Source organism: Tasmannia lanceolata, unplaced genomic scaffold (genome assembly GCF_043159265.1).
Source record: "Tasmannia lanceolata isolate RefF3 unplaced genomic scaffold, GAP_Taslan_0.1 ptg000018l, whole genome shotgun sequence".
Classification (NCBI taxonomy): domain Eukaryota; kingdom Viridiplantae; phylum Streptophyta; class Magnoliopsida; order Canellales; family Winteraceae; genus Tasmannia; species Tasmannia lanceolata.
The window spans coordinates 71,085,919-71,098,491 of NW_027518695.1; the positions used below are offsets into that span (position 1 = coordinate 71,085,919).

At 42.1% G+C, this 12,573-nt stretch overlaps 1 long non-coding RNA gene across 1 annotated transcript; it reads left to right on the forward strand.

Moving 5' to 3' along the window:
- Positions 1-583: 583 nt before the first annotated feature.
- Positions 584-4,273, forward strand: LOC143849298 (uncharacterized). Its single transcript, XR_013235637.1, has 2 exons — positions 584-824; positions 3,750-4,273. It is a non-coding gene; the product is annotated as an uncharacterized LOC143849298 (long non-coding RNA).
- The last annotated feature ends 8,300 nt before the right edge of the window (positions 4,274-12,573 follow it).

Consider the following 12,573-nt stretch of genomic DNA (forward strand, 5'->3'; position numbering starts at 1 on the left):
TAAGGGCGCTAATATACTTGACATCAGAAGAATATAGTGGGCTTGACTGCCACATACACTGGCATTGGGTGTCCCCGGTGATGAAAAGGGGCTTAAATATCACTTCCCAAAATTATCTAAAATAAATGGTAGAGTGAAGCAAACCTTGCAAAAAGCCCGAGGACAAGCGAGCCTCATTGAATCAGCATCACTCACTGCAACCAGCTGTAGACACCCACATTTTGCTTTACTTTAACCAACAATAACCTAATATATGTTTTAGGTCATTAATATCTTGATCTGACTTTACGGATCATCAATCGGGACAAAATAAGATAGGGTCACTTCATAGCCCGAACCCTGATTCCATTCCGAGACCCGATTTCCGTAAATCGTTAGATCAATGGCAGATCTTGACCTGGGTCTAACCATCCAAAACCACCTAACCTCTCCTCTCATCCTAACCATCCAAACCTCACCTAACCTCACCTAACCTCTCCTCTCATCCTAACCATCCAAACCTCACCTAACCTCACCTAACCTCACCTAACCACCTAACCTCACCTAACCTTACCTAACCTCACCTAACCTCACCTAACCTCCTATCCCATTCTCCTATAAATACCCTCTCATCCCACCATCCAACAGAAAAGAAGAAAAAGAACCCCTCTCTTAGAAAATTCATCCCTCTCCCTCATCTCTTCAAGGGTTCGGCCATCCTTGCCGGATCGGGTGATTTTATACGTTGGGTGATATATATCAAAAGCAGTCATTATCAAGCAAGGAATCATCTTCAAGGAATTACCATCAAAGAAAAATCAAACACAAAGTGGGTTTCCAAAGAGGTAGGCATTTATTTCAATTCTATGTAGGGTCTGTTTTCATGCATATCTTTTACTTTAAAAGAAAAACCATGTTAGGAAGCATGTAGGGTCTGTTTTCCCCCTGGTTAGCCTCTGGTTAGACCCTGGTTGCACCCAGGTTCGCTGCTGGTTGCACCCAGGTTCGATGCTGGTTGCACCCTGGTTCCCTACTGATTCGCACCCTGGTTCCCTGCTGGTTGCACCCTGGTTCCCTACTGGTTCGCACCCTGGTTCCCTACTGGTTCGCACCCTGCTTCCCTGCTGGTTGCACCCTGGTTCCCTACTGGTTCGCACCCTGGTTCGATATTGGTTCGCACCCTGGTTCCCTGCTGGTTCGCACTCTGGTTAGACCCTGGTTGCACCCAGGTTCGCTGCTGGTTGCACCCAGGTTCCCTGCTGGTTGCACCCTGGTTCCCCTGCTGGTTCGCACCCTGGTTCCCTGCTGGTTCGCACCCTGGTTCCCTGCTGGTTCGCACCCTGGTGCACCCTGGTCCGCACCCTGGTTTGTACCCTGCTTCCTCCTAGTTAGACCATGGCTAGTCTCGGGTTTGCTCCTAACTTAGACCCGACTCACTTGACCCTAACCATTAACCCAATCCAACCAAGTCATATCCCAACACAATCCGAGTCGCATGTCTGAATCCATTTGGCCGAATCTCATAAGCCCGCCCACTTTGAATTCCGAAAATTCAAACCCTTGATGATTCCAATATGCTCAATTCTTTGATGCAAATTCCCAATTCCAAAATCCCATTGCTATATCAATGTTTTTGAATCTCAAGTCCAATGCTCAAATACAAACCCGATTCCTGATCCAAATACCAAACCTGTTTTCCAAAATCCAAGCAACCTCCCCAGTGGAACTACGTGTGGCTTGATCCCCATCACGGGGTACGTAGGCAATTTGGCACTCCCAAGTTCAGTCGCACCTTTCTCTATCTTTCCCATTCCCTCACACTATTCATCATCTCGATTCATCTCGTGTCTCTCGGAACCATTGGATTATGGTTTCCGTCGTAAGAACCTTTAGAGCCCAATTTAGGAACAATGGTGTCGTGTCGTGTTGTGTCCTAAGTTTTAGGGAGTCCTAGAGTTAGGAGTCCAGCCTCATCACGGACGCTTGCTATGTATAGCAACCGTGCCATAGGTCAAGTTACACTAGTCATCCAGTTTTTTCCTAGGACAAGCCTAGTAAACTAGGATGTAGGCTAACCTGCATTAGTCTAAGGGACAACTTGCATTTAGATAGGATCATATAGCATCTTTGATGAAATCCTAAGATAATAAAATCCTCAACTTGAATTAAATAACTTCTCTTAAAACTGTTGAAACAGTCAATCCCGTCTAGATCGGTGTCCTAGTTGAGTTAGGCATATGTAGCTTAGCTTAGGTGCACCGAACTACGTCGACTCTGATCCCAGTGAGGCTTGGGTACGTAGGCAGCTTGGATGTCTGACGGCATACCACCCGCGAGTCGGCACCACAACAAATTGTGGTGTTTTGGATATTAATTTTCTTGTAAATGCTTAATCAAATCATTTAGGGCTTTCCATGAAATTAGAATTCTAGGAGAACTTTCACTTAGAATGAATCCAGACAAATTAATAAATCAAGATACACATCTAGGATTCACATTGAAATTAGATCATAGGATGCATGTCACTTAGTTCGCACATTAACATAGAGTTGAATGAGCCATTTAAAATAAATTTAAAAGAGTTAGCTTTTGGAATCGAAGACCGATTATCGGGCAGGAATGGTGCATGTGGCGGATAACTCCCCATACCTTCCATTCTCGTAACCAGGTAGCGAGTCTAGATTTCTGGTTAATTTCGGGTCCTAGATCCCACATCTAGGTGGCGACTCTGTCAGTCTCTTTCGTGTGGAATTCGGATTGCCTTAGTGATCCCAAGTTCACATGAAAGACGAATTCAAATCAATAATTAAATGCACACGCCAATCGCGTGGATACAGGAGACCAAGAGAGAGAGCGCGGCGGCTCGCGCCCCACCCCTCTCGCGGGATTCGGGTACCACAGTTTGGCGACTCTGCTGGGGATCACCTAACTTCATTAAAATTTCAAAAGATAATTCATTTGAATTTAATTTAACTGGCTCATAAAAACTCTATACTTGTTAGATTAGTTTGTCTTGTTTTATTTTCTCTCATCACATTTTACTCGAACTTAATTTAACAAAACCTGAAGGCATCATAGATTGCGCGAACTTATTGCACACACTTACATCACTTGCATCTAAACCCTTGCATCTCACGTGCACACACGTCCTATTTTAGGAACCCGGAGTGTTATCTAGCATGGTTGACTGGGATTTCATCACCTGGTGCCTCTGTGCTAGAGAAACATTCCACCCTTAGCCTAGTACCTTTATGGTACGTAAACGGATCTCTTGTTCACGTACTGATACGCCGGACACTGGTACAGTATATCGAACAGGGATTCGCGCTAAGGGAACTCTTGGCCTTACCCCTAGATTAACCCACACATGCATGTAGTATACGAACACATGTGCATCACGTGTGTGAGCCTAGTTTAGGATATCCTACCTATTTGTGTCTAGATTAGGCCGTAGACCATCTTCCAATGGCTACGATCGGTCCTAGGTACACAAACAAAGTCATGAGTCGAGATCCTCTCTCCACTCCGATAGATTAGGATTAGGGTTGATGCCTTCAGGTAACACTGTTAAAATGTGTGAAGATTAAAAACTTTCCCTTTGGGGTTAGGATATAAATCCCATCATTTCCAAAGATCTCATAGGATTAGTCATTCATGATCTATCCGTTGAAAGCAATCTTATGCTATCTCATCTAATCTCTTGATCGTGCGTCTTTTATTCTTCTATCATACAATTCAATCGTATCTTCATGCCATCCCCTAACTGGCAGGAGCAGAATCTCACAATCTTTCGATTATGCAATCTCATGATCTGATCATGCCTGGTCCAGATGATCTGATCATGCCTGGTCCAGATGATCCAATCTTGCTTGTACCCTTGGTCTTTTCTTACTCTAAGGGCAACCTTTTTCAAGAATATTTTGCTAAGTCCTTCAGAGTTCACTCTCAGAATCATTGAGCTAGGGGCATTTCCCTATGCGAATCAGTCATCATTGTCCAAAATTGAAAGTATCAGCCATGATGATGTTCAGAACGAACCAGCCTTCGCCGAGCCTTCAACGCCAAACAGTTGCAGCAGTTAAAGTTTTAGTCACTTACTATTTTATGTTGAGTCAGTCATCATGGTCAGTATAATTGTTGAGTCCGGTCTTACAGTTAAAGGTCAATGCCTAGTCCAGGCAAGTTATCTTCTGTTTCCCTTTCTTATTTAGAGTTGTGAATCCTGAGCATGTTCAGGATAGGTCGTCTGATGTAATAGCTTTTGTTTAAATAAAATTTCAGTCAGTTCCAAAAAGTTCACTTGTGTCTGTTCTTAAGTGTGCTTCTGATCTTAAAATAAGACTCCCTCTTCAAATGAGGACAAAATTGACGAAACTCCACTTGAGTCACAGCAATTACTTGAACGAGAGGAGGAGCGCCAATCCCAACCTTTCAAAGATGAAATTGAAATGATAAACACTGGCACTGAAACTTTGATTCAGTGAATGCCGATTGAAAATACATTACCCTCTAAAGAGTGTGAAGAATTGATAAAATTATTTCAAGAATAAGAAGATTGTCTAGAAAAGCTACAACCGATACCAGGGGCAAGACATAGATGGAAAGCTCAAAGAAAATGAAGAAAGTGAGAAGATATATGCTATACAAGGGGCATAGAGTGGAAACAACTTTCATATTTCCAATTAATGACCTTGGTTCTCAAATTCATAACATAAAGCCAACAAATTCAAGATAAGAAGTTCAAGAGCAAGCATTAAAAAGTGATCATCAGAACGAATCCATAGATGGAGGATGTCAAAGAACAAGTTTCGCTCTATGAAAGTCGAAAGCACACTTTAGAATCTTGGAAGAAGAAGATCCATTATCTCTTACCTGGAAATGCCGTCAAACTCCGTAAAAAAAAAAAAAAAAAACAAAACAAAACAAAAAAGAAAAAAATAATCAGTACCAGACGGACTCTAGCCAATCTGAACATCGGAAGGCCCCCTTTGGCCGAATAAATCCCAAAATTAGAACCAATGTCAAAAGAATACCGGTTTGCAAACCCTTCGAGCCTGAATAAAATTTTCTTGAAAACCCATCAAACCAGGGGCATTTCCCCGAACTACGCGAGACCTGATCCCTACACTGGGGTACGTAGGCAGCTCGGTTAAACCGAGTTCGGTCGATTCAAAAAAAAAAGAAAAAGAAAAATCAATCGTTCCAGAAAAAAAAAGATGGACAAGTTCCAAAAGAAGAGAAGTTAATTGTTCCAGAAAGAAAAGAAAAAAGAAAAAAAATCAATTAACCTTCAAACAATTGATCTTCAAACTAGGGGCATTCGCCTTGACCTACACACGACCTGATTCCTACCTTGGGATATGTAGGCAACCTGTTCACAGGTTCGGTCGAAATCTTTGTTGAACCTTAAGCCATTCTTTGAAAAGCCCTATCCTACCTATAAAGTCCTTCTGGTGTTCAGAACTAATGAGCTAGGTCCCGAGACACAATAAAAAAAAATGATGAATAAGAAAACGAACGGAGTTTGAAGATCTGCTAGACTGAAAACCTGAAAGGGCGGTCTAGGCAAAATTTAAGATCATTCCCCTGCTAAGTTGAAAACCCGAAAGGGCGGCTTAGGCAAAAGCTAAGGGGATAGCCTGCTGGATCGAAAACCTAGAATGGTGGTTCAGGCAAAAGTTAAGGCTAGCGCGGTCCGCCAAGTTAAAAACCCCGAAGAGGTGACTTGGTCACGGTAAGAGAATCAGTATAAGAAGGCAACAGCCGGTATCAAGACTGAAGATCAACTGAAGTTCAAGCAAATTCAAGTGATATCCTCAAAACTGGGGGCATTGAAGCTAAGCAATCTTAGGGGGCGTAATTAAATCCTTGAGGCATTACTGTTTTAAGGAAGAAGTCCAGTGTTTACCAATTGAAAAACTATTCCTCGAAAGGATAGACTTACCAAACAAAATATTAACTAAGTCAGAAGCATCACTGTGTTTGTCAGTATAGTCAGTCAATCTTTGTTATTCTAAGTTCACTCCTTCAGGGCTGCTCAATCCTTTGAGTAGTGCCTTTCATCTAAGTTTTCTCTTTAGAAAGAGTCAATCGTCGTTCCTATGTCCAAATGATGTAACTGTCTTGGTGAAGGAGGCCCGGCCTAGGCAGCTCCCTGCAATTATACCTGAAAGGGTTCGAGAATATAGTCAAACAGCTACATTTCAAAGAAGATCAACTCAGAAGAGTTCAGAAGTAGAAACATCAGAAAGCCCAGCTTCCGTAAAAAGATCATACCCCAGGAAGGCACCTTAAGCTTGGAAGAGCCCCAGATGCAATGGTGGTTGAGCCAATTTCTCAGAAAGATGAACCATTAAAATTCAGAATTTCCTTCCGGTTAGTTAAATACTATCCTGGTCAAGAAATGTTCATCTAAGCACCTGTCAAAAAACAGATCCCGCTTTTCCATGTTAGAGAGCCGTTGTTCTAAATTACCAATTTCAAGTATCTTGTTCAAGGTTTCAGTTATCAAAATCCCCAGAAGACAAGACCAACAGTCTCATTGAGAAAAATCTTGTTGAAGTTTCATAAAAGTGTTCCTAATCCATTCTTGTTACTAATGGTTCTTCGTTCATAAGGTTGGTCGTCTCATCATTCGTCAAAGTCTTGGTTTCCAATATCTTTACTGGGCACGATCTATAATGTCCCCGATTTCATTAAGTTCAAATCCAAAATTCATCAAATCCAATTCTACGTCAAATTCAAATTCATGAAAACCTCTAAATTCTTCGAGCCCGTTTGTGAACGGTGCCTCTTTTCTCGAGGCCATTTGTGAATGGTCTCGTCTTCTCCTTGAGCCCGTTTGTGAACGGTGTCTCATTCTCTGAGTCCATTTGTGAATGGTCTCATCTTCTCCTTGAGCCCGTTTGTGAACGGTGCCTCATTTTCTGAGTCCATTTGTGAATGGTCTCGTGTCCTCTTTGAGCCCGTTTGTGAAGGGTGCCTCATTTCTCGAGTCCATTTGTGAATGGTCTCATCTTCTCCTTGAGCCCGTTTGCGGACGGTACCTCATTTTCCAAAAATAAAAAATTTATCAAATCCAAATCCTTAATTAAAAAAAAAAAAAAATCCAATCCTACGTCAAATTCAAGTTCATAAAAAATATCTAAATTCTTCGAGCCCGTTTGTGAACGGGGCCTCATTTCTCGAGTCCATTTGTGAATGGTCTCGTCTTCTCCTTGAACCCGTTTGTGAACGGTGTCTCATTCTCTGAGTCCATTTGTGAATGGTCTCATCTTCTCCTTGAGCCCGTTTGTGAACGGTGCCTCATTTTCTGAGTCCATTTGTGAATGGTCTCGTGTCCTCTTTGAGCCCGTTTGTGAACGGTGCCTCATTTCTCGAGTCCATTTGTGAATGGTCTTGTCTTCTCCTTGAGCCCGTTTGTGAACGGTGCCTCATTTCTCGAATCCATTTGTGAATGGTCTCGTCTTCTCCTTGAGCCCGTTTGTGAACGGTGCCTCTTTTCTTCGAGTCCATACAACTATGGTCTCTTATCCTCTTTGAACATCATACATCTATGATGTCTCATTTTCTTGGAATCCGTACAAATACGGTATTTCATTCTCTTCGAGTCCATACAACTATGGTCTCTTATACTCTCTGAACATCATACAACTATAATGTCTCATTCCCTTGGAATCCGTACAAATACGGTATTTCATTCTCTTCGAGTCCATACAACTATGGTCTCTTATCCCCTTTTGAACATCATACAACTATGATGTCCCATTCCCTTGGAATCCGTACAAATACGGTATTTCATTCTCTCCGAGTTCATACAACTATGGTCTCTTATCCCCTTTGAACATCATACAACTATGATGTCTCATTTCCTTGGAATCCGTACAAATATGGTATTTCATTCTCTTCGAGTCCATACAACTATGGTCTCTTATCCCCTTTGAACATCATACAACTATGATGTTTCATTTCCCAAAAATAAAATTAAAAAAAAAAAAAATAAATTAAAAAAAAAAAAAAATTCATCAAATCCAATCCCCGATTCAAAAAAATAATAATAAATCCAATCCTATGAAAAATCTCTAAATTCTTCGAGCCCGTTTGAGAACGGTGCCTCTTTTCTTCGAGACCATACAACTATGGTCTCTTATCGTCTTTGAACATCATACATCTATGATGTCTCATTTCCTTGGAATCCGTACAAATACGGTATTTCATTCTCTTCAAGTCCATACAACTATGGTCTCTTATCGTCTTTGAACATCATACATCTATGATGTCTCATTTCCTTGGAATCCGTACAAATACGGTATTTCATTCTCTTCAAGTCCATACAACTATGGTCTCTTATCCCCTTTGAACATCATACAACTATGATGTCTCATTTCCTTGGAATCCGTACAAAAACGGTATTTCATTCTCTTCGAGTCCATACAACTTTGATCTCTTATCCCCTTTGAACATCATACAACTATGATGTCTCATTTCCTTGGAATCCTTACAAATACGGTATTTCATTCTCTTCGAGTCCATACAACTATGGTCTCTTATACCCTTTGAACATCATACAACTATGATGTCTCATTTCCTTGGAATCCGTACAAATACGGTATTTCATTCTCTTCGAGTCCATACAACTATGGTCTCTTATACCCTTTGAACATCATACAACTATGATGTCTCATTTCCTTGGAATCCGTACAAATACGGTATTTCATTCTCTTCGAGTCCATACAACTATGGTCTCTTATCCCCTTTGAACATCATACAACTATGATGTCTCATTTCCTTGGAATCCGTACAAATACGGTATTTCATTCTCTTCAAGTCCATACAACAATGATCTCTTATACCCTTTGAACATCATACAACTATGATGTCTCATTTCCTTGGAATCCGTATAAATACGGTATTTTATCTTGCCCAAGCCCATTCAAAAATGATGCTGCATTTTCATTAAGAATCTTTCAAAAGTCATCCATTATTCTCTCTGAGACCATTTGAAAATGACGTCTCATTTCCTCTGAAGCTGTTCAAAAGCGATATTCCTTTCCCTCCGAAAATCCATTTGAAAATGGTATCCCATTTCTCTCGTTGCCAGCGGCACCGCAGCGGGTTTGTTTTATTGCATTCCAATTCTAGGATTTCATCTAAGGTCTTGCATTATATTAGGTTGCATTGTGTTTAGGGGGTTCCTTTGTCGATTAAAGTTACGCAAAATGGTTCTGTCATTTTAACTTTGGTATTCGATGACTACGTCGTCTCTACCAAAGAGGGGCATCTGTAGACACCCACATTTTGCTTTACTTTAACCAACAATAACCTAATATATGTTTTAGGTCATTAATATCTTGATCTGACTTTACGGATCATCAATCGGGACAAAATAAGATAGGGTCACTTCATAGCCCGAACCCTGATTCCATTCCGAGACCCGATTTCCGTAAATCGTTAGATCAATGGCAGATCTTGACCTGGGTCTAACCATCCAAAACCACCTAACCTCTCCTCTCATCCTAACCATCCAAACCTCACCTAACCTCACCTAACCTCTCCTCTCATCCTAACCATCCAAACCTCACCTAACCTCACCTAACCTCACCTAACCACCTAACCTCACCTAACCTTACCTAACCTCACCTAACCTCACCTAACCTCCTATCCCATTCTCCTATAAATACCCTCTCATCCCACCATCCAACAGAAAAGAAGAAAAAGAACCCCTCTCTTAGAAAATTCATCCCTCTCCCTCATCTCTTCAAGGGTTCGGCCATCCTTGCCGGATCGGGTGATTTTATACGTTGGGTGATATATATCAAAAGCAGTCATTATCAAGCAAGGAATCATCTTCAAGGAATTACCATCAAAGAAAAATCAAACACAAAGTGGGTTTCCAAAGAGGTAGGCATTTATTTCAATTCTATGTAGGGTCTGTTTTCATGCATATCTTTTACTTTAAAAGAAAAACCATGTTAGGAAGCATGTAGGGTCTGTTTTCCCCCTGGTTAGCCTCTGGTTAGACCCTGGTTGCACCCAGGTTCGCTGCTGGTTGCACCCAGGTTCGATGCTGGTTGCACCCTGGTTCCCTACTGATTCGCACCCTGGTTCCCTGCTGGTTGCACCCTGGTTCCCTACTGGTTCGCACCCTGGTTCCCTACTGGTTCGCACCCTGCTTCCCTGCTGGTTGCACCCTGGTTCCCTACTGGTTCGCACCCTGGTTCGATATTGGTTCGCACCCTGGTTCCCTGCTGGTTCGCACTCTGGTTAGACCCTGGTTGCACCCAGGTTCGCTGCTGGTTGCACCCAGGTTCCCTGCTGGTTGCACCCTGGTTCCCCTGCTGGTTCGCACCCTGGTTCCCTGCTGGTTCGCACCCTGGTTCCCTGCTGGTTCGCACCCTGGTGCACCCTGGTCCGCACCCTGGTTTGTACCCTGCTTCCTCCTAGTTAGACCATGGCTAGTCTCGGGTTTGCTCCTAACTTAGACCCGACTCACTTGACCCTAACCATTAACCCAATCCAACCAAGTCATATCCCAACACAATCCGAGTCGCATGTCTGAATCCATTTGGCCGAATCTCATAAGCCCGCCCACTTTGAATTCCGAAAATTCAAACCCTTGATGATTCCAATATGCTCAATTCTTTGATGCAAATTCCCAATTCCAAAATCCCATTGCTATATCAATGTTTTTGAATCTCAAGTCCAATGCTCAAATACAAACCCGATTCCTGATCCAAATACCAAACCTGTTTTCCAAAATCCAAGCAACCTCCCCAGTGGAACTACGTGTGGCTTGATCCCCATCACGGGGTACGTAGGCAATTTGGCACTCCCAAGTTCAGTCGCACCTTTCTCTATCTTTCCCATTCCCTCACACTATTCATCATCTCGATTCATCTCGTGTCTCTCGGAACCATTGGATTATGGTTTCCGTCGTAAGAACCTTTAGAGCCCAATTTAGGAACAATGGTGTCGTGTCGTGTTGTGTCCTAAGTTTTAGGGAGTCCTAGAGTTAGGAGTCCAGCCTCATCACGGACGCTTGCTATGTATAGCAACCGTGCCATAGGTCAAGTTACACTAGTCATCCAGTTTTTTCCTAGGACAAGCCTAGTAAACTAGGATGTAGGCTAACCTGCATTAGTCTAAGGGACAACTTGCATTTAGATAGGATCATATAGCATCTTTGATGAAATCCTAAGATAATAAAATCCTCAACTTGAATTAAATAACTTCTCTTAAAACTGTTGAAACAGTCAATCCCGTCTAGATCGGTGTCCTAGTTGAGTTAGGCATATGTAGCTTAGCTTAGGTGCACCGAACTACGTCGACTCTGATCCCAGTGAGGCTTGGGTACGTAGGCAGCTTGGATGTCTGACGGCATACCACCCGCGAGTCGGCACCACAACAAATTGTGGTGTTTTGGATATTAATTTTCTTGTAAATGCTTAATCAAATCATTTAGGGCTTTCCATGAAATTAGAATTCTAGGAGAACTTTCACTTAGAATGAATCCAGACAAATTAATAAATCAAGATACACATCTAGGATTCACATTGAAATTAGATCATAGGATGCATGTCACTTAGTTCGCACATTAACATAGAGTTGAATGAGCCATTTAAAATAAATTTAAAAGAGTTAGCTTTTGGAATCGAAGACCGATTATCGGGCAGGAATGGTGCATGTGGCGGATAACTCCCCATACCTTCCATTCTCGTAACCAGGTAGCGAGTCTAGATTTCTGGTTAATTTCGGGTCCTAGATCCCACATCTAGGTGGCGACTCTGTCAGTCTCTTTCGTGTGGAATTCGGATTGCCTTAGTGATCCCAAGTTCACATGAAAGACGAATTCAAATCAATAATTAAATGCACACGCCAATCGCGTGGATACAGGAGACCAAGAGAGAGAGCGCGGCGGCTCGCGCCCCACCCCTCTCGCGGGATTCGGGTACCACAGTTTGGCGACTCTGCTGATCCATTATCTCTTACCTGGAAATGCCGTCAAACTCCGTAAAAAAAAAAAAAAAAAAACAAAACAAAACAAAAAAGAAAAAAATAATCAGTACCAGACGGACTCTAGCCAATCTGAACATCGGAAGGCCCCCTTTGGCCGAATAAATCCCAAAATTAGAACCAATGTCAAAAGAATACCGGTTTGCAAACCCTTCGAGCCTGAATAAAATTTTCTTGAAAACCCATCAAACCAGGGGCATTTCACCGAACTACGCGAGACCTGATCCCTACACTGGGGTACGTAGGCAGCTCGGTTAAACCGAGTTCGGTCGATTCAAAAAAAAAAGAAAAAGAAAAATCAATCGTTCCAGAAAAAAAAAGATGGACAAGTTCCAAAAGAAGAGAAGTTAATTGTTCCAGAAAGAAAAGAAAAAAGGAAAAAAATCAATTAACCTTCAAACAATTGATCTTCAAACTAGGGGCATTCGCCTTGACCTACACACGACCTGATTCCTACCTTGGGATATGTAGGCAACCTGTTCACAGGTTCGGTCGAAATCTTTGTTGAACCTTAAGCCATTCTTTGAAAAGCCCTATCCTACCTATAAAGTCCTTCTGGTGTTCAGAACTAATGAGCTAGGT